Source organism: Varanus komodoensis, unplaced genomic scaffold, assembly GCF_004798865.1.
Source record: "Varanus komodoensis strain SLA01 unplaced genomic scaffold, ASM479886v1 scaffold65, whole genome shotgun sequence".
Taxonomy (NCBI): domain Eukaryota; kingdom Metazoa; phylum Chordata; class Lepidosauria; order Squamata; family Varanidae; genus Varanus; species Varanus komodoensis.
In genome coordinates, this window is record NW_025336284.1 from 2,950,819 (window position 1) to 2,957,047 (window position 6,229).

A 6,229-nucleotide genomic window follows, 5' to 3' on the forward strand; every position below is an offset into this window, starting at 1 on the left:
TCACTGTGGATGTTGAAGTTGCCAAGACTTATCATCCTTGGTTCTTCCACCATCTTGCTCAAGGCTTGGCTAGCTCAGTTAGGGAGGCTTCTGGGCAGCAAGGTTAATTCTACTCTAGCAGCATCCCAGACCTGTCTGGCTGGCTGAACTAAGCCTACGTCTCTGATGATGGAGCTGAATGTGCAATGAACCACAGTGGTACTACCATCCCTCCATTATGTCTAAATGCTGCACCAAGGACCTAAGTCAACATGGCTGGGTGTGATCAGCCCCAGGCAGCTCATCTACTCAGATCTTTGAAATATATTCCAGATCAGTTGTCCCACCCATGATTGGATCACAGAGGAGCATGATCTTATTCTGAAACAATTTGGCATTTACACAACATGATTGTTAGTTTGGAAGACACGGTGGATGAGCAAGCAGGAACACATGGGTCCAAGCTGTAACCGGAGAGGAGAACAGGAATAACACATCTACAGCTACAGTCCCAGAGTTAGCAGATTCTGCTTTTGACCATGTGTCTCCATGCATATAACCACTAAAACAGGTGTACCATCTACTTGAATTCATTGGCATTTATGTGAGCATAGCGTTACAGTCTAAGAATTACAAGCACACACAAACGTATGTCATATGTCAATGGAGAAGTGGAACTATCCCATCCAGCCCCATCATCCGGATATACATATTTAGTTAAACATAGATATTAAGTTGGAGTTACCTTAGAAAGATTTGGTGGCTGACCAATTCAACTCAGTTTGGACATTCCAAGCATTGTCCCTTTCTCTGACTATAAATGGAAATCAGAAAACAACTATAGCTTTATCGTTGTTTGACAGAATTAGATGACACTTTGAGATGTAGTATTCTTTAAATATGGCAATCATAGAGAAAAATCTTTTGTATATGAATATGTAGTTGCAGACACAACTGCATACTTCTCTATCACCCTCTGAATAACTAAAAAAGCTTTGGAAGGGTTCCAATTCAGTATGTTTTCCAGAGGACCTGCTTTAATTCAGAGATGTTCTGAATCAGGTAAATTTAGGAGATGGCCTTTGGCTGAATGAAATGCACAGCCAGTATTAAGAAAGGCTGCTAAATTTAGCACTAAAATAGGTGTGAATGTTATACATATATGCAACTTATATTCATTTTTCAATTGTAAAATTTTTCCCAGTATTTATGACACCTAGAGCAATTAGATGGATTATTTTCATGACCATATTTACAAAAGTCCTATTTTTAAGGGGAGCTTAATTGGCTCCAATTGACTTTTAACTGTGAAAAGCATCAGTTGCTAATTGCCTACTGTTTTTGCCTGAGCTATAGATTTCACAGATCAGAACACAAACTGACACCTTTCCAGACTAAATGAATCTGAAAGCCTTTTATCTTGTGCAGCTTTGCTAAAACATGCTTTTTTGGAACATTAAATGCTTTGAAAAATATTGCTTTTCTTTTGTGGTTAGAATAAACCATTCTCTTCCAGTCTTACAAAAAGGATCTTACCTTACTTGTTTTATAGATTTTTAAAAATGTAACTGAAAGTAGCTGTTCTGTCTGCTCCTTTTTGATGGAAGCTTTGGTAAGATCTGAAATGAAACTATCATTGTTTCCAGGAACAGAGAAAAGAACAGGCAGAAACATTAAGCATTTCCAATTTGCTTAACCCAGTGTAGGAGTGAGCCTGTTCCTGGTCCTCTGTTATGTGATGTTCCTACCAAAATCTGTGTGCATCACACTGCCAGTGAAGAAGAGTATTATCTTTGTAAATGCCAGCTGCCATGTCTATTTTGCCTTGCTAGTACAGTAGTGGCAGTGAAGAAAGGGGTGCAAGTCCCTGGTGGAATGTGCAGACCAAGGTCACCCACTGATTCCTGGAAGTTGCTCACTGCTTCTCTGCCATTTAGACAGAGGGAAATGCCTTAACTCTGATGTGCAATTTGTTATTGCAGAAACAGGCCTGCTACCAAAGGCAAAACAAACCACCAAAAGCACAAATGAACCAGCAACGTTGTGTCTTTCTCTCTCCATTGTAATGTCCAGTGATACTAAATGTACCACATCATTACTGTGTACGTTTACCCAAAACAACTTTCCTCGTGATGTTACTAGTGATGGGTGAACACTTCTTGTGTTGGAGTACTGGCTCCGACAATCGGCGCGAGAAAGTTTGAGAAAGAAAGAAAACACTGCAGTCGAGAGATTAGGTACAAAGCATGCTCGGTTGAGTTCTCAGGGGAACAAAGGAATTTGTTTCAATCCAATCTGCTCCCCCGTCACCACCGGCACCTCCATTTATTACTTCACAGTTTGTTACAGAGGTATGTGCCTACAGTCAATCGCCGTCAAGTACAAGGCAGCCAACACCCCAGTGCTTTTGCGCAGACGCAGAATACAGGAAGCTTACACATAGCTTTATATGGTCACAAGCCTTATATGGTACACAGGAAAGTACAATACTATTGGCTGTCACGGCGGGCGTAACTACAGCGTGATCTAGCGATGCAGCAATGAACTCCCACATTCTTGCCTCATTTTAAAACCAACTTTCTCTGAGAACTCAGAGAAAAAAATTCCCCATAGGGAGAGAGCTACTTCCTTTAAAGAGGTTCCTAGACCAGCATCCTGTTTCTCACAGTGGCCAACCAAATTTCTATTAGCAACCAAAAAGCAGGCCATGAGAGCAATGGCCTCTCCCACTGTTGTTCCCCGTGGAGCTAGCCTAGACTACTAATTATGACTTCATTTTCCATGAATTTACCAAATCCCCACTGAAAGCCATCCAGTTTGGTGGCATATATACCATATACCATACCTAACAAAGCACATTTTCTCACCTGTCCTACATCTCTCACTATTCAGTTTAATTGGATGATATTGACTCCTAGTATTATTTGAGCAGGAACAACATTTCTCACTATTCATGTTCACTACAACTTGCATTATTTTATATGTATCTATTATGCCCTCCTTTCCTTCGAGGCTAAATAGTCTCTGGTGCTGTCAGTCTGTTCTCATAAGTAAGGTATTTCAGTACCCTGATCATTCTAGTCCCTGTTTCTGCACTTTTTCAGCTCTACAATATCCCTTTTCAGATGTAGTTGCTAGAACTGTACATAGTATTCCAATTATAGTCACATTATGGGGTTTTTTTTGTCAGTTATTGAATAGACAATTTTATTTTTGTTCACTTCCTCTTAATTTGATTCCTGTAATAGATTTTATCCTTTACATTGAGTTGCTTCCCGTGGAGCTCAGACTCCATCAGTGTACATGAGAAGTTTGGATATTTTGTCCCAATTTACATGAATTTACACTTAGTTACACTAACCCACATTTGAGATTATATTACTCTGTAACCCAGATGAAAATAACCTTTTTGGAGCACTTTGCAATTCATTTTTGTTTTTACTACTCTGAATTATTTGGAATGATGTGCAAACTTGACCATTTCACTTCTCACGACATACTACTGTGTGGTGAAGTGGGTGTTAATGCAAGATTTTTGGGGTTCCTTTTTTTAAATCTTTCTGTGTTAAGAACGGTCCATTTATCCCCTATCTCTGCTTCCTGGCTTTTAATCTGTTACCAAAATAATCCGATCTGGACCAATTTCCATTCAGGTTATTATGGACAGAAGACACTACTATGGTGAGCGAGAAAAATGTATGGCATGGTGAACTAGTCTGTCACATGATTTTATACAAAATAGAAAGAGAATGATGTGGTGACTTTCTGGTTCTGGCAGTGACAAGCCTGCGTCTACTGCAATGTCTAGTTTCAGTACAAGTGCTCATTTGTTACAGCTAAAGGAACAATAATCTCAAATGAGGAGAGATAAAACCTGTCTGGCATTATTTAATGCATGAACACACCAGAATATGTAGCTATGTATTTCACATTCTTATTAGTAAAGAAGTGTTCCTTCAACTAAGTGCACAGAAGTGCCAAATACAAATTTCTTTTCAAAATGCATACACCCTTACTTGGCTTTGATTATATTAGTCTTTGGAGTTAACTGTCACTCCCCTTTTGTATAAAGTGTTTCTCTTATTATGAGACTATCAGAGCTTTCCAATAGTGAATCTGTATCACCTAAATCATAAAAATGGAGAACAATAATGGAAAAGCAAAAGCAAATGGAAGACAAAACAGTGACAAGTTAGCAAGGAAACTGATTTGCAGATTACTGTTTCACAGGAACATTTCAAGACCGAAGAGCAGCAAGGGAAAGCATTTCAGATTTAAAAAGCATGACTAAGATGTGCTTTAAATGTTCTCAAACCAGCATGGCTGCTCTTGATCATGCATTCATTCCCATACCTGTAACAGAACAGCTGAAATGCTGTTGTGTGGTCCTCCTCTTGCAACTCTGTTATTGTGGTCATCTTGGCCAGTTAACAGCCAAATGATGCCAAAAGATGAGCTCCTCAGGTTGGAAGGTGTCTAATGGGCTACTGGGGAAGAGCAGAGTGCTAATACTAGTAGCACCAGAAAGAATGAAGCAACTGGATCAAAGCTGAAAGGACACTCAGTTGTGGATTTATATGGTAATGAAAGGAAAGTCCGATGCTGTAAAGAACAATACAGCATGGGAACCTGGAATGTAAGGTCTATGAATCAAGATAAGCTGGATATGGTCAAACATGAGATGACAACACTGAACATAGACATTTTAGGAACCAGTGAACTAAAATAGACAAGAATGGGTGAATTTAATTCAGATGACCATTCTACTGCAAGCAAGAATCCCTCAGAAGAAATGGAGTAGCCGTCACAGTCAATAAAAGAGTCAGAAAAGCAATTATGGAGTACAGTCTCCAGAATGACCTCAGTTCCAATACAAGGCAAACCATTCAACATTACAGTAGTCCAAGTCCAAAGAGGCTGAAGTAGATCCCTTCTACAAAGACCTACAACACCTTCTAGAACTGACAGCAAAAATGATGCCCTTACCATCAAGGGGGTTTGCTATGCTAAAGAAGGAAGTCAAAAGATAACTGGAATAAGAGGCAAGTTTGGCCTTGGAGTACAAAATGAATCAGGGCAAAGATTGGCAGAATTTTGTTAAGTGAACATGTTAGTCATAGCAAACAATCTTTTCCAACAACCCAAGAGATGACTCTACATATGGACATCACCAGATGGTCAACATCAAAATCAGATTGATAATGTGCCTTGCAGTCAAAAATGGAGAAGCTCTATACAGTCAGTAAGAGCAGGACTTGGAGCTGATTGGCTCAGATCATAAGTTTCTTGTTATAAAATTTAAGCTTAAATTGATAAAAGTAGGAAAAAACACTCAGGTACAACCTAAATCATATTCCTTATTAATATACAGTAGAGGTGACAAATTTAAGAGATTAGATCTGGTATAAAGAGTGCCTGAAGAACTATGGAAAGAGGTTCACAACATTGTACAAGAGGTAGCAACTAAAACTATCCCAAAGAAAAAGAAATGCAAGAAAGCAAAATGGTTGTCTGAGGAAGCTTTACAAATAGCTGAGGAAAGAAAAGTGTAAGGCGAAGAAGAAAGGGAAAGATACACCCAATTGGATGCCAGAATTCCAGAGAATAGCTAGAAGAGATAAGTGCAAAGAAATATAGGAAAGCAATAGAATGGGAAAGACTAGAGAAATCTTCAAGAAAACTGAAGGTATGAAGGGAACATTTTTTTTGCAAAAATGGGCATGATAAAGGACCAAAATGGCAGGGCAGAATAGATTAAGAAGAAGTGGCAAGATTATACAGAAGAACTACCCAAGAAAGAGCTTAACATACCTGATAACCACGATGGGGTGGACGCTGACGTCGAGCCAGACATCCTCGAGTGTGAAGTCAAATAAACCTTAGAAAGTCTTAGCAACAACAAAACTAGTGGAGGAGACGGTATTCCAGCTGAGCTATTCAAAATCCTAAAAGACGATGCCGTAAAAGTGCTACACTCAATCTGCCAGCAAATTTGGAAAACAGTGGCCGCAGGATTGGAAAAGGTCAGTTTACATTACAATTCCAGAGAAGAACAATGCCAAAGAATGTTCAAACTACCACACCATTGCACTCATTTCACAGTTATGATGTTATGCTCAAAATTCTATAAGTTAGGCTCCAGCAGTATGTGGACCGAGAACTGCCAGAAGTACAGGCAGGGTTTCAAAGTGGCAGAGGAGCGAGGGATCAAATTGTCAACCGGGGATTTTAAATGTTTTTTTTTTCTTTT

General features: G+C 39.3%; 1 long non-coding RNA gene across 1 annotated transcript; it reads left to right on the forward strand.

The window, feature by feature from the left end:
- The first annotated feature begins 234 nt into the window (after nt 1-234).
- Nucleotides 235-5,917, forward strand: LOC123033668. Its single transcript, XR_006416623.1, has 3 exons — nt 235-245; nt 4,478-4,481; nt 5,723-5,917. It is a non-coding gene; the product is annotated as an uncharacterized LOC123033668 (long non-coding RNA).
- Nucleotides 5,918-6,229: the final 312 nt, after the last annotated feature.